This window comes from Pelmatolapia mariae, unplaced genomic scaffold, assembly GCF_036321145.2.
Source record: "Pelmatolapia mariae isolate MD_Pm_ZW unplaced genomic scaffold, Pm_UMD_F_2 NODE_ptg000852l+_length_29029_cov_1, whole genome shotgun sequence".
NCBI classification, from domain to species: domain Eukaryota; kingdom Metazoa; phylum Chordata; class Actinopteri; order Cichliformes; family Cichlidae; genus Pelmatolapia; species Pelmatolapia mariae.
Genome location: NW_027052528.1, coordinates 14,104 through 27,264, shown reverse-complemented (window position 1 = coordinate 27,264; position 13,161 = coordinate 14,104). Strand labels below are relative to the sequence as shown.

The 13,161-nt window shown below is 35.0% G+C and overlaps 1 pseudogene; it reads right to left on the bottom strand.

Annotated features, from left to right (window-relative positions):
- Positions 1-548: 548 nt before the first annotated feature.
- On the bottom strand, positions 549-12,464 carry LOC134623715 (class I histocompatibility antigen, F10 alpha chain-like; annotated as a pseudogene).
- Positions 12,465-13,161: the final 697 nt, after the last annotated feature.

Here is a 13,161-nt window from a genome sequence, read left to right as displayed (position 1 = left end):
CAACACAGGTTGACCAAAGTGCTGTACAGACTAAAAAAAGCAGCTCAAACAAAGACAAAGAACAAAACAAAACTCAGTTACAATTAAAAGCTAAAGAGTAAAAATGTGTATTCAAGCTGGTTTTAAAAATGTCAAGTGTTGGAGAGAACCTAATTTCAAGAGGCAGACTGTTTCAAAGTTTAGGCGCAGCAATCGCAGAGGCCGGTCTCCTCTGTTGTAAAAGTAGCTCAAAAAATAAAGTTAAACTCTTTACCTCACAAAACCAAAATACCTCATCCAAGGATGAAATTGTTTTAATGTGTATGAAATACTGAAACATTTAAAACAGAATCAGATCCTTTTTTTAAAAAATTGCCTTTTTTTTAACTGAAAACAACATATTCAGAATAATTTAATGTCACTATTATGATGTATATGTAATGATGTAATGTTTGCCAACTCATTTTCATTAAATCTTGACTAATAAGCATCGGCAACTATATTTTAGATTTTAGATCTTTTTAACAGATTTTATGATGTGAACAATCAACGAATTCAATGAATTCCATTTTATGGAGAAGAACGAGCTTGACAACGTCTTCTCTCAGGTTCTCTGTAGAGATAAAAAAGAAACAAAATAAATGTTAGGATTAATCAAATCCACAAATAACCTATTTACCAGTTTCATTAAGATCTAAAATTCTGATTCAATCGAGTATTTACTTCATATGTTTTTAAGGGAATTAACACATTTGTTTTAATTTTGTTAAATCATTTCATGAAACGTTATTTTGAAAGCATCTTTCTCTTATATGATTTAAAATTGTACTAAAGCACTTTTTTTTGGATATATTTAAACAGGGGTTTTACTACAGCACTATTTTACATAAGTTTTAAAAGAAAGCTAAAACATGAGACACAAATATGAAGCAACTCACTGTGTGCAGAGCTGTTTGTGGTTTAGGCTTGAGGAAGCATTTGCTCCTGGCTCCCTACAGCTGTAGGTCAGAAACACAAGGTTAGTCCACATCCTGCTCTCATCTGTTACTTTTACAACAATCGAACACAACAGAAACTATGGAATGCCAGGACTGCATAATGAATTACTTAAATACACCATTAAATAATTAATGAAATGTGTCAATAATTAATTAAAATTGGAATTAATTAATTAAATAAATAGTTATGACACGTGTAATTAATTAATTATTGACAACTTTTAATTAATTATTTATGTAATTCACATTTTAATTAATTATTGACACATTTAATTAATTATATATGATATATTTATTTATTTCATTTTGGCAGTCCTGGCGCCTGGCTCTCATCATGAATTAATTTTATCTGTCAGCCTCACTCATCAAACTCAGGGGGCGGGTTAACGCTGCCCATGCAGCTTCTCTAACATTTGATTGGTTGCCGTGCAAAGTAAGTCAAAACAGGTCATCCTAGATAATCGTTGCTTCTGTAGACTTGAGGCAGCTCGTCTCTTTCCACCTGGTCTTGTGTGTCTGTGCTTCTGTAACATAAAGAACGAGCTGACATGTCTCTCACGACACCAGCGATCAGCTCAACAGACCGTCAGTTTACCTGCATACATTCCTCCTCCTCACCTGTCAGCTGTTTAACACCTGCTGCTAATTCAAGAAACAACGCCTACGTTACCTGGTGATAGTCCCAGTTTAACTGGGCAGCCGGTGCTCGATATGACGCAATGTCAGTGCATTTTTCTGCATAAGATAAGTAAATATAGTATTTCTCCCGAGCGCAGAGCTGCTGGAGCTTGTTTCCTTACAGAGCACTTTATAGGTGAAGCCACTTTATCAGCGGCTGATGTCCAATCACCGCACACAGCTTTGAAACCTCACCTGAGTTTTAGCTCTCAGTGGTTAAACGCTGGACTTAATTCACTCAGGTTTTGTCTGTCGGGTCACGTTTACTTCGCTGTTTTATTTACAACTGAGCAAATCGGTTTTGGCTGAGGTTAAAAGTTACGTTTCATAACTGCAGAATTTTACAGACGTTTAATGGTTCACTGGCACATGTGTTAGACTGAACTATTCGCTTTTTCTTTATCTGGTGTGTTTTAGATTTAACAGTGAATTTTGAGATTAAACTGACTTTTAAAATGTTTTTATACAAAGAGGAAAGAGAAGGCGCATTTCCACCGAGAGGAGCAGAGTTTGCAACAGCATGTTCATCATGCAGACTGCAACCTGGACAGAAATATTATATCATCTGTTTTTAATAGTTATTCAACTGTATTCTAAGCACCAGCTATCTGCTAGAATTTTTAGAGTTTACTTAACTAAAAATAAATGAGGTTAACATATAATTTGTGTGAGTTTTTTATCTCTCTTTTTTTCTTTTTTCTTTTTTGCTTTTCGGTCATGTTATGTTTAACTGTCAAAGGCTTGTTACAAATTATGAAACACATCGTGCAGTCTTCTGGATGTTAGAAGAAAACTAATACTGCTCATGAATGAGACGAAAGGCAGGAAGGTGTCCTTTAAAACTAAACATGTTAGTAGGACCTCCCTATTTATATGAAATAGCACGTGTATTTCAGTAATAGCCTACTGATTTCAGTGTAGTGGTGAACAGTCACACAGCCTCATGTGGGTGTTATCTGTGATACTCCTTAACTATAATTTATCCAAGTTAACTTCAGTTAACTCTGGCTGGACAACAATTTTACATGTATGATCTTAAAACAGGACACAGCCACTATTCGTGCTGGCGTCATATCAAATGTGAACGCAGACTGAGTCTGTTTGACGTTTGCTTTTAATACTAATCTTCATCTCAAACATTTAAACAGCAGCAAGTCTGCAGCTGAGGGAATACAAACTCAAATTGTCGGAACAGGTTTGCTCATTTCTTGCGTGTATTCATTTGGTGATTTATTAAATATATAACTGTTATTCTAATCTGCTGCTGAGTCTCTTACACTGATGAAAATGCAGATAACACAGATCATGAACACCTGTTCAACCAATCACTTTCATTCCACTTTGATCTGCGACAAACTGACGGTTCATCTCTGTTACAGTGTTGCGTTAGACTGCTATATTTTTGTGTTCTTTATGCTGTAGATTTCTACGTCTCTGGAATAGTTGGCAGTAATAAGGATGCTTTTCTGTAAAATCATATTGATATGACCCGTGAATTATTCGTAGATGACAGTTAGATAGTCAGCTGTGAAACTCTGGGTTAACTCAGAGAGCTGAAGATATCGTGGATATGCTGATCTTGCTCCGTGGTGTACAGGGCCGTTTACCCTCATGATTAATATTCACAATAAAAATATTAGCCGAACATCATGAAGTCTGTATGTGTATCATAGTGTCGAACAACCTTTGTACAGTTAAAGCCAGCAGCTACTACAACACAGAAACACAACGTTATCTCTTTTATGCGTTTATACGCAGGTCACGCTGATTACTGAACAAAAACCCAAAGATCAGCTGTTAATCGAATTTATTTGCTCTCTCTCCTCCTTAAACATGTTTTTAATGTTAGTTATAATTCAGAATTGGCGACTGAAACACGTAGGACACATAAGAACATCAGGAAATAAAACCCCGATAAATAACCTCAGTAAAAGAAGTCAGTGTCAGCGGGGGTTATTACAGCTGTGTACCGGGGCCTGCGCTTTGTCGGCGGTAACAACAGCTCGATTGCTTGCGAGGCGAGCGGGTCTATCCCACGCTTTGCCGTGAGACTGGGCAGACATCTCCGAAATCATCGAAGCACTTTTGCAAAGAGGCTGTATCTTGACAAACCGACCAGACATATGAAGATTAAACCACTACATTCTCGCTAAAAAAATATTAAAACTGTATTTTGGTGACAACACAAACAGGTTTTTCAAAGTTCAGTTCTGCCGGTTGTTGTGGGCTATAAACAATGGCCACCAGGCCAAAGCAATGGTTTCGAGTCGATCTGCCGTTAACCCCGCCCCCTGAGTTTGATGGGTGAGTCTGACAGATAAAATTAATTCATGGTGAGAGCCAGGCGCCAGGACTGCCAAAATGAAATAATATATCATTAAATAATTAATTAAATGTGTCAATAATTAATTAAAATGTTAAATACATAAATAATTAATTAAAATGTGTCAATAATTAATTAATTACATGTGTCATAACTATTTATTTAATTAATTAATTCCAATTTTAATTAATTATTGACACATTTAATTAATTATTTAATGGTGTATTTTAAGTAATTCATTATGGCAGTCCTGGGCGTTCCATAGGAAACAGCCCTGAAAGACTGTTTAGATTAAAGTACAGAAACCCTTTTAATTTAGTGTGGACAAGAGATTAGAGAAAAGTGACAAAGTTTAACTTACGAGATGGGGGACGTTTCTCTGAAATAAAAAGGAAAAGTACATCATGTTAGTAATTTGTTATAAATGTTAATACAATTTTTTTTCATGTATTATACAAGGCATGAAACATAATTTCATATTTTCATTTTGTAATCTGGACAAAAGCATTAATTTAATTAGCAAAAATTAAAACATAGACACTGGGCTTACTCACTAATGTGTTTATAGACATGTTGTGTATGGGCTCAAAATGTGGTCATAAATATTTTGTACTTGTAAATCAGGATTTGTATGTGTAAAAAGAATTTGTGTGTGTGTAAAAAAGATTTGTATGTGTAAAAAAGATTTGTGTGTGCGTAAAAATGATTTGTGTGTGCGTAAAAAAGATTTGTATGTGTAAAAAAGATTTGTGTGTGCGTAAAAAAGATTTGTGTGTGGACTTAGCCAAAAACCCCCTGCAAGTTACACGTACGAATTTTGACCCTATTTTTCTTCCTTTCATCTGATTGGTTCAATGTCATGTCAATCACAAATGTAACAATCCAATCAGAGAACAGATGGGTTTGGCTGTCGGAGGGGCGCTTTTTTTGAACTGCAGTCTTTGAAGGGAATAAATGCCCTTTTACATGCCAACCCAGCGTTTTTCTTCATCACCACGAAGGAAACAGTCTGTGGTCTGAGTTTGGTGATTTTTGTGTCACAGGTCTATGTGCTTAATACAGGGACTTCCACAGCCTTTTCAACAGCGCTGCGGACCGCGGGGGGGGGGGCAGTGTTTTGGAAATGACAGTCTTCATTACAAAGCTTTCTTCGTTATGAATTAGCATACATGTTTTTATTGAACATTTGAAGAACTAGCAAAAAAAAACCCCCAAACTCTTGTAGAGGACATAAAGTCAGAGATAGAAACGACAAGGAGCAGGTGCTCTAGTACAGGTAGAGCTGCTGCAAAAACCCACAGAGCTCAGCAGCCAGCTCAACAAATTCTGGATCCTTTGCTTTTAGTTAGCAGTTAGGCATTAGCAGCACATCCTGCGTCTGATGTGAAAGGACTTTTATGCTGCGCACTGTGACTCACAGCAATGGTCCCGGGTCAGTCCTGACTTTGTGTTAAACTAATCCTAAAGTAATGATGGTATTTCTAACCACTGACATACCACAACTTTATCCTTTCAACAGCTGCTGAAAATTAGCGACCTAGCTGCTATCGGATATTTATATAGAGATCCTCCAGCTTCAAACTGTATGACCCTTCAAGGACCTGCAGTTCAAAAAAGTGCCCCTCCGACAGCCAAACCCATCTGTCCTCTGATTGGATTATTACATTTGTGATTGACATGACATTGACCAATCAGATGAAAGGAAGAAAAATAGGGTCAAATTCGTACGTGTAACTTGCAGGGGGTTTTTGGCTAAGTCCACACACAAATCTTTTTTACGCACACACAAATCTTTTTTTACACATACAAATATTTTTTACACACACACAAATTATTTTTACACATACAAATCTTTTTTACGCACACACAAATCTTTTTTACACATACAAAATATTTTTTACACACACACAAATTATTTTTACACATACAAATCTTTTTTACGCACACACAAATCTTTTTTACACATACAAATATTTTTACACACACAAATTCTTTTTACACATACAAATCCTGATTTACAAGTACAAACTGATTTACAAGTACAAAATATTTATGACCACATTTTGAGCCATAGTTGTGACCTTACACCCAAAATGTGCTCATGTTAAATTTATAAGTAAAGCGACTGAAGGTAGAGAACGTACACATTTCTAATGTAGGTAAAGGTGTACATTAGGATGTGTTTGTTTGGCAGAGTTTGATGGTTAAGAAAAGAGAAACAATGTTTGGGTTTCAATAACTGAGTTGGTGGTTATTTTGTTCCTTGACAACCAAACTGTAGTTCAGGTGTAAAAAAACAAAACAAAAACAAAAAAAAACCCCACAAAGACAGAAAGAAAAATGATGCAGAAAAAAGTAAATAACAGACAAGAAAAAAATGAAGTAACTGGACAAAAATCTACAAGTGGGATAATGCAGAGAAATGAAGGGGCAAGTTATGAAACACAACAAGCATGATTAATGAATATATTGAGGATTTAAAAAGAGTCTGATCATCCTGCTGGCAGAGAAAGTGTTAAAATACTTTAATATTAACCTGAAGACTCAGCTTACACTGCTTTTGGTTGTTACCTGTTTAATCTGTGTGCATTGTTTGTTTTCTTTTGAAAACTGTTAATAATGACTTCAATTAAGTCATATTACTCTTACTATCATTATTATTGTTTGCACTATGTCACCATTGTTGTTGCATTATACAAGAAAAATCCAGGAAGTTTGTTTCTCACCTGTCAGCTTCTTGTAAATAATGAATGCGATCACAGCGATGACAGCAAGAACGTTCACAGCAACAACAACAGGGATGATCAGGGAGATTCCTGTGGATCACAGAAACAAACAAAAGGTGAGAACAAAAGTTTCCAATCAGATAACAATCATGTACAACAGCTTTGTTTATGGTCACTACATTTTTGTCTCACTAATATTTGTTTTCATTCCAGCAATAAAAGTTCTGCCATTAAATTTACATTTATTGGCCAATACATTGCAATGTTTCAAAATATACATTTTCCCCCCATTTACTATTTAATCTTCTAAAACTTTCAGATAATCAGTGGCCACACATGAACATGTTTATATTCATCAATGTTCATCAAGGAAAAAATGTGGTGGAAAAACACAACTTGGTCTAAACTGATTTAGGTCTTAAAATTATTCTGACAGAAGCTGACAGAAAGAATATCTAAGCAAACAAACTTTCTCATCCAACATGAGTGACATACACATTGAGGCTACAGGGCTATTGCAGTAATTTAAGTGTGTGTTTCCCACGTTTATCACTCATCTGATCCTGATTCCAGACTCACCTTCATTGGTCTTGAGCTCTGATTGTCCAGTTTGGTGATGATGTCCTTGTTCACACCAGAGAGCTGAAACACACATCTGTATCTGTGCCAGTCTTCCAGGTTTGACTGATGAGACATCCAGGTCAACACTCATCTGGAAGGTCCCGTCATTGTTGGTGAGAATCTCTCCTTTGTTCACACCCTCATGAAACTCCACTCCATCTTTTTTCCAGACCATCTCGGCTCTGTTAGGATAGAAACCTGTAGCGTGGCAGGTGACTGAGGAGGAGGAAGACTTCTGGAGGAGAGACACTTTGGGGACAACTGTGGAGTAAAGACAAACAGTTTATTCTTTCTGTATTATTACTATTACTTTTATTTGAGCTGGAGAGGTGCATAGTGCAGAAGAGACAGAGTGGAAAGGAAAGTTTACAAGATGGCAGTGAGACCTGCTGTGATTTAATATCTGAGGATGGTGGCACTGAGACAAATACAGGAGACAGAACTGATGATATTAAAATTATCATAAGGAGTGAGAAGGATTGACAGGATTAGAAATGAGTGTATCAGAGCTAAAACAGTGGATCTGCTATGACGACCAGGAGCAAAAAGATTATTATTATTATTATTATTTATTATTATTATTATTATTATTTAAACCATACCAATTTCTTTTGATTTGATGTAAAATTAAAAATTAAATTTTAAAAATGTGTCACGCGAAGTGCACGTATATTAACCCTTTCACACATAGGGGTCACTACAGTGCACACTAATGAAAGGCTGTTTTCTTGTATTTGTGTCAGTGTTGATGGTAAACTTGCACATAAACCACTAAATTGGGCACTGATGTGTCACTCCATAGGCAGGGTTATAGTTGTTATAGTTGTACATATATTGTTATACTGTTATAAAATATATTTTAAAAATATATTTTTGTTATGTTATAGTTTTTACAGAGTGTATATTAATTATTCATTTGTCAAATTCATAAGTCAAAATGTTTGTTGTACAACTAAGTGGACATGTAAAAATACTCTTTGAAAATGAAAAGTACATGTTTAAAAAAATGAAGTTCAAAAATCTTTTTTTCATGCCTTAAGATGAATAAAAATGCTCAAGAAAAAAAAAGCCCTGATTGAGGTTTTCATAATTCATGCATGAAAAGGTTAATTTAATGTCATATTAAGTAATAAACTGAGACATATGACTTTTGGTTAACAATCTAATTCTGGTCATGTGATTTTACCTGTTTTCATCAGAGAGCTCCTCCCATAGTTCACATACTTCTTCAGCCACTCAGGACACTCCTGGGTGAGGTAGTTCGTTGCCTGAGCAGTCAGAGCCCAGTTATGATTCAACTTCTGTTTGGTGATGACAGCCCTCATGTACAGGAGCGACCCACGTCGCTGTCTTCAGTTCAAAGCTTATGAAGTCCTCTCCATCATAGCCAAACTGCATATATCCATTCACTTTATCTGTTTCTTCATCCCATTCACAGCCGTACATCTGCTGGACAATGTGAACACCTGACAGAAACACAGAGACAAAGACTGCAGTGAACCAGAGAGAGACTGCACTAAAGTCTTACACTGACACAGAGACGTGATCAACATATAGAGGATCTACATTTATGGCTGCTTTTGTCTCAGTGGAAGATTTTTAAAACCAATCATCATTAACAATGTAGATTTTAGAAAAAGACACTGGGAAAAAACAGAATTCATTTTCTCCCGTTAGCACATCTACGTCCTGCCTGCAGAGATATCACTGCACAGTTTATCTCTGCTGTTGTAGGGTGGAGCAACTTCCTGTGAGCTGCAGGATCAGACAAACACACTAAGCTGGAGTCCTGAGCAGCCGACACAGATCCTGATTCTAGATTTACCTTTCCATCCTCTGAAACTCTGCAGCCGTTATCAGTCCAACAAAATCCTCCCTGTGAGAAACTAAACACCAGACTCTCCTGAGGTTTTTCTAGAGGTGTCTCTGTTTAATATGATCATGTGATGTTAATCTAATCTGGAGTTCTACTTACAGTATTTCAGGCTCCAGCAAATGTTTCATGTCATGATTGATGACTATGCAAGAAATAATTTTTGATAAATCAGTTAGTTTCTTGTGCTGTGACCTGACAAAAAGGTGAAAAAGGTTCCTCTAAGACTTTACAACCACGTTGTCATTTTTATTACATTTACTAAGAGCAGAGGACTGAAACAATTATTGAGACTTTGAATTTGACTCCATGCTGGGACACTTTGGTGTTTTCCACAGAGAAGCTTTAAGTTTGTCCCCCGATTTATTTATGGAACCTCTGCTAATGAAAGATAATCCTGAAAACATTTCCTCATGAAAACGGGCTGAATGTCTGCTTCATTTTCACAATGGTTGATGTATTTATTTAAATTCATTCATAAAGAGGCCGTGGACAGTGAACGGGTCATTGAGCTGTCTCTACTTTCAGCCTGTTACAAAGTCAACCCTGTTTGATTCTACTTTTTGTATTAAATATAACATTATTATTATTATTATTATTATTATTATGTGTTTAATGGAATCTGAAAAAAAAATGCTGTCAAAACTGTGACGTCACAGCACATTCAACATCTCAGATAAATTATTTCATCCTAAGATGCTGTTGATGGTGTCTGACATATTTTTTTCCTCACTAAGATGAATCTTGAGCAGCAAACTCAGATCCTGATCCTGGGTTTAAGTTTCCATCCTCTGAAACTCTGCAGCCTCTAAAAACTGCGGGAAAACTACACACCAGACTGTCCTCAGGTCTTTCTAGAAGCTTCCACTGAAGGAGAGTTTCAGTCCAGGGTTGTTTTATCAAATATTAGTTCACAATAATTGTAAAACAAATAAATCTCAGACTGATTATTTAGATCTTGCAGGAGGTTATTTTCTGATTAATTAGTTCATTGAGAAATTGTAGCAAAAACAACCATCAAGGTTTCAGAGGCAAAAAATCCTAAATATAAACAGAAAACTTCAAATATCATGAATTTATTTTTATTATTTGATTATTTTGATCAACTAAACAGTTAAATTATGCCAGTTCATACAAACATGATCATTAAAGCTGTTTGAATTAAATTAAAGCTTCACAGACTGTAGTTCTACATTTATTATGAATTATTATGTTAATAAATTTAATCAGTAATCTGAATGAAACATTTAATGTGTGCAAACCTGTTTACTACTGAAAACAAAACACACTGAAAACATTAACAGCAAATATCAGTAAAAAATGAAACATGAACAAACCTCCAGTTTTGGTTGAAGCGAGGCTTTAAAATCTCAATGTTGACTTTGAACGTCTGCTGCTGATCCACAGCGATCTGAGTCTGACTCTCCCAGTATTGCTGATCTGTGTTCTTGGCAATCCAGTCCTGTTTGGGCACAGCTTTCTCCATGTTGCTGTCATAATAATCAATCTGAACATCATCAACCATCCCAACAGTCACAAACTCTGGGAAGTTTGGGACTTGAGAGGACGCAGTGTAGAAATACTTCATAGAGTGGGTCACTGTAAGAAACAGTTAATGTTGTGAGATCTCAGGAACACAGACTTATAATTTATTATATTTTTAAATAACACAATATGAAAAACTTCAGCACATTAAAGACATCCTGTAATAATCCTGCTGTCCCTTCAATAAACACAAAATAGATTTATGAATAGATATTCAGTGGTTAATGTCATTTTTCTGATCCTCTTTTCTTCAAAACTTCAAATTCTAGTTTGAACCTGATTATTCACAGAAAGTTTTAAAACTGGTGTTTATCCTTCAGTTTGGTTTAATTCAGTTTTCATGATTGATTGTTTGAACTCATTATAGGTTTTAATTTAACTATATTTTTATTTTGTTTTCATTGTTAAACAAAATACATATTATTTTTAATCTGTTTTTGCTTTTTTTACACAGCATGACTTCTGAAGTGAGTTGTTTTCTTTTGTATTTCAATTTTTGATATTTCAAATTATATGGATTGATTGAAGCATAGCGATGCTTCTTCTCTGTTTATATTATTTTTATTGATTTTTAAGCTTAAATTGTTACAGAAAGTTTTAATTCCAATATCTTAGATCAATTATATTATCAATAAAACCAAAGCTAATGGTAACTATTATTTGGGGAATATTATCTAAGCAATTGTTATTTTATCTTTTATTCTGTAATCAGGTTTTCAGTTGAGTTTTCAGTTATCAAAAGTCAAAAATATTTGTTAGTTTAAAACTAAAGTAATAATGATTTAATTTGCATCTCAATTCAGTTTAATTGAATTCTATTTTATTTTATTTATGCACGTCACAACAAAAGTTTGCGCTGTTGATTAAGCAAACACCAGAAAAACAGTGAACTTCATATCCGGGTGTAACTACTCGTTAGTTACGATATGTGTGCGCATGTTTGTCAAACAGGAAGTATTCACAAGCATAACACTGGTGAATAATCCTTAAGACAATACAAAGCAGGAGTCTTTTAACTTTTAATAGACTACATCAAATGACATGTGGCTCTTCATATACTGAACAAATCATTTTTAAATAATAGTAAAATAAAAATAATATTTATAAAGATACTTAAATGAACTTTAGTTAACTTTAATGAGCAGCTGTTGTGTGAAAATGTTTTAAACTCTCGTGAAAATTAAAATAGTACTTAGTTTTTAAAACATTTTAATTATTGTCACCAGATTATCATCAGACCACCTCACTGATGTTTTATTTGTTGGACTAGTTGGAGACACAGCAGAGTCACAAACCCGGAAATCATCAAATAGTTTGGGACATAAGTCGCCTTGTTTTAATCATTGCCTTCATATAAACTTTAATGTTTATTATTAGGTATTGAAGAGATAAACAGACGATTTAATTACCATATAATCGACTGTGTCTAAACATTGACATTTTCTACTAGGATCCATTACAACTAAATGTTTAGCGTACAGGAACTTTCAGGGGAGCAAACAGTCCGTCCATTTGTCTTTCAAATTCCATAAATCTGACTTAAAAAGACAAAAATATAAAAGCCAGACTGACCTGCCGCTGCCCCCTGTATTCCCAGGAGAAAAACGAAGATTAAGGACTTCATTGTGACCATAAACATTCACATTGTGACCATATACATTCAAACCTTTAATAGACTTTGTGTGTTCGCTTGTCTAGAAAAAGCGCCTCCATGCTTCCAGCTCAAGCATCAAAGATAAAATAGAAGAAAACGAGAAAAACTAGCACGTGCGTCACCACTGGGCTCCATCTGAGCCAATAGGAATTTACTCTGACAGTAAACGTCACTTAAATCTGGGGTAAAAGCACCCTTTAGGGTTACCAACGAAAGTGAAAGTAAAATATCTTCATATGAACAATGAATGATGAAGGGAAGGGTTAAGAGTCAAGTCTGCGTTTGAAAAAACGAACAGAGACAGATGGTAATTAAACTCTCAACAAAGTCCAAACGAAAGAAGCTGCTTGACTTTCCTAGTGTTGGTTAGCTTACTTCATTTTACCCTATAACCCAATGTCACATTTTTCAGTATCACATCTAATAACTGCATCATTAAAAATAATAACATTTAACAGAAAATGCTTTCAGTTATATAATTAATCATACACAAAATCAAAAAATTATTTATCTAAGCACAACTTAATGTTTTTTTAGTGCTGGCATGATTTTCAATATTAAAGTGGTGGGACCCATATACTTATATATTTGGCTATAAATAAAACTGAAAACCATGCCAGCCCTAAAAAATTAAGCATTACTAGTCTTTCTGGAGTTTGCATGTTCTCTCTGTGTTTGTGTGGGTTCGCTCCAGACTTACTCCCACAGTCCAAAGACATGCAGTGGGTTTAGGCCAATTGGAAACTTTAAACTGCCCAGAGGTG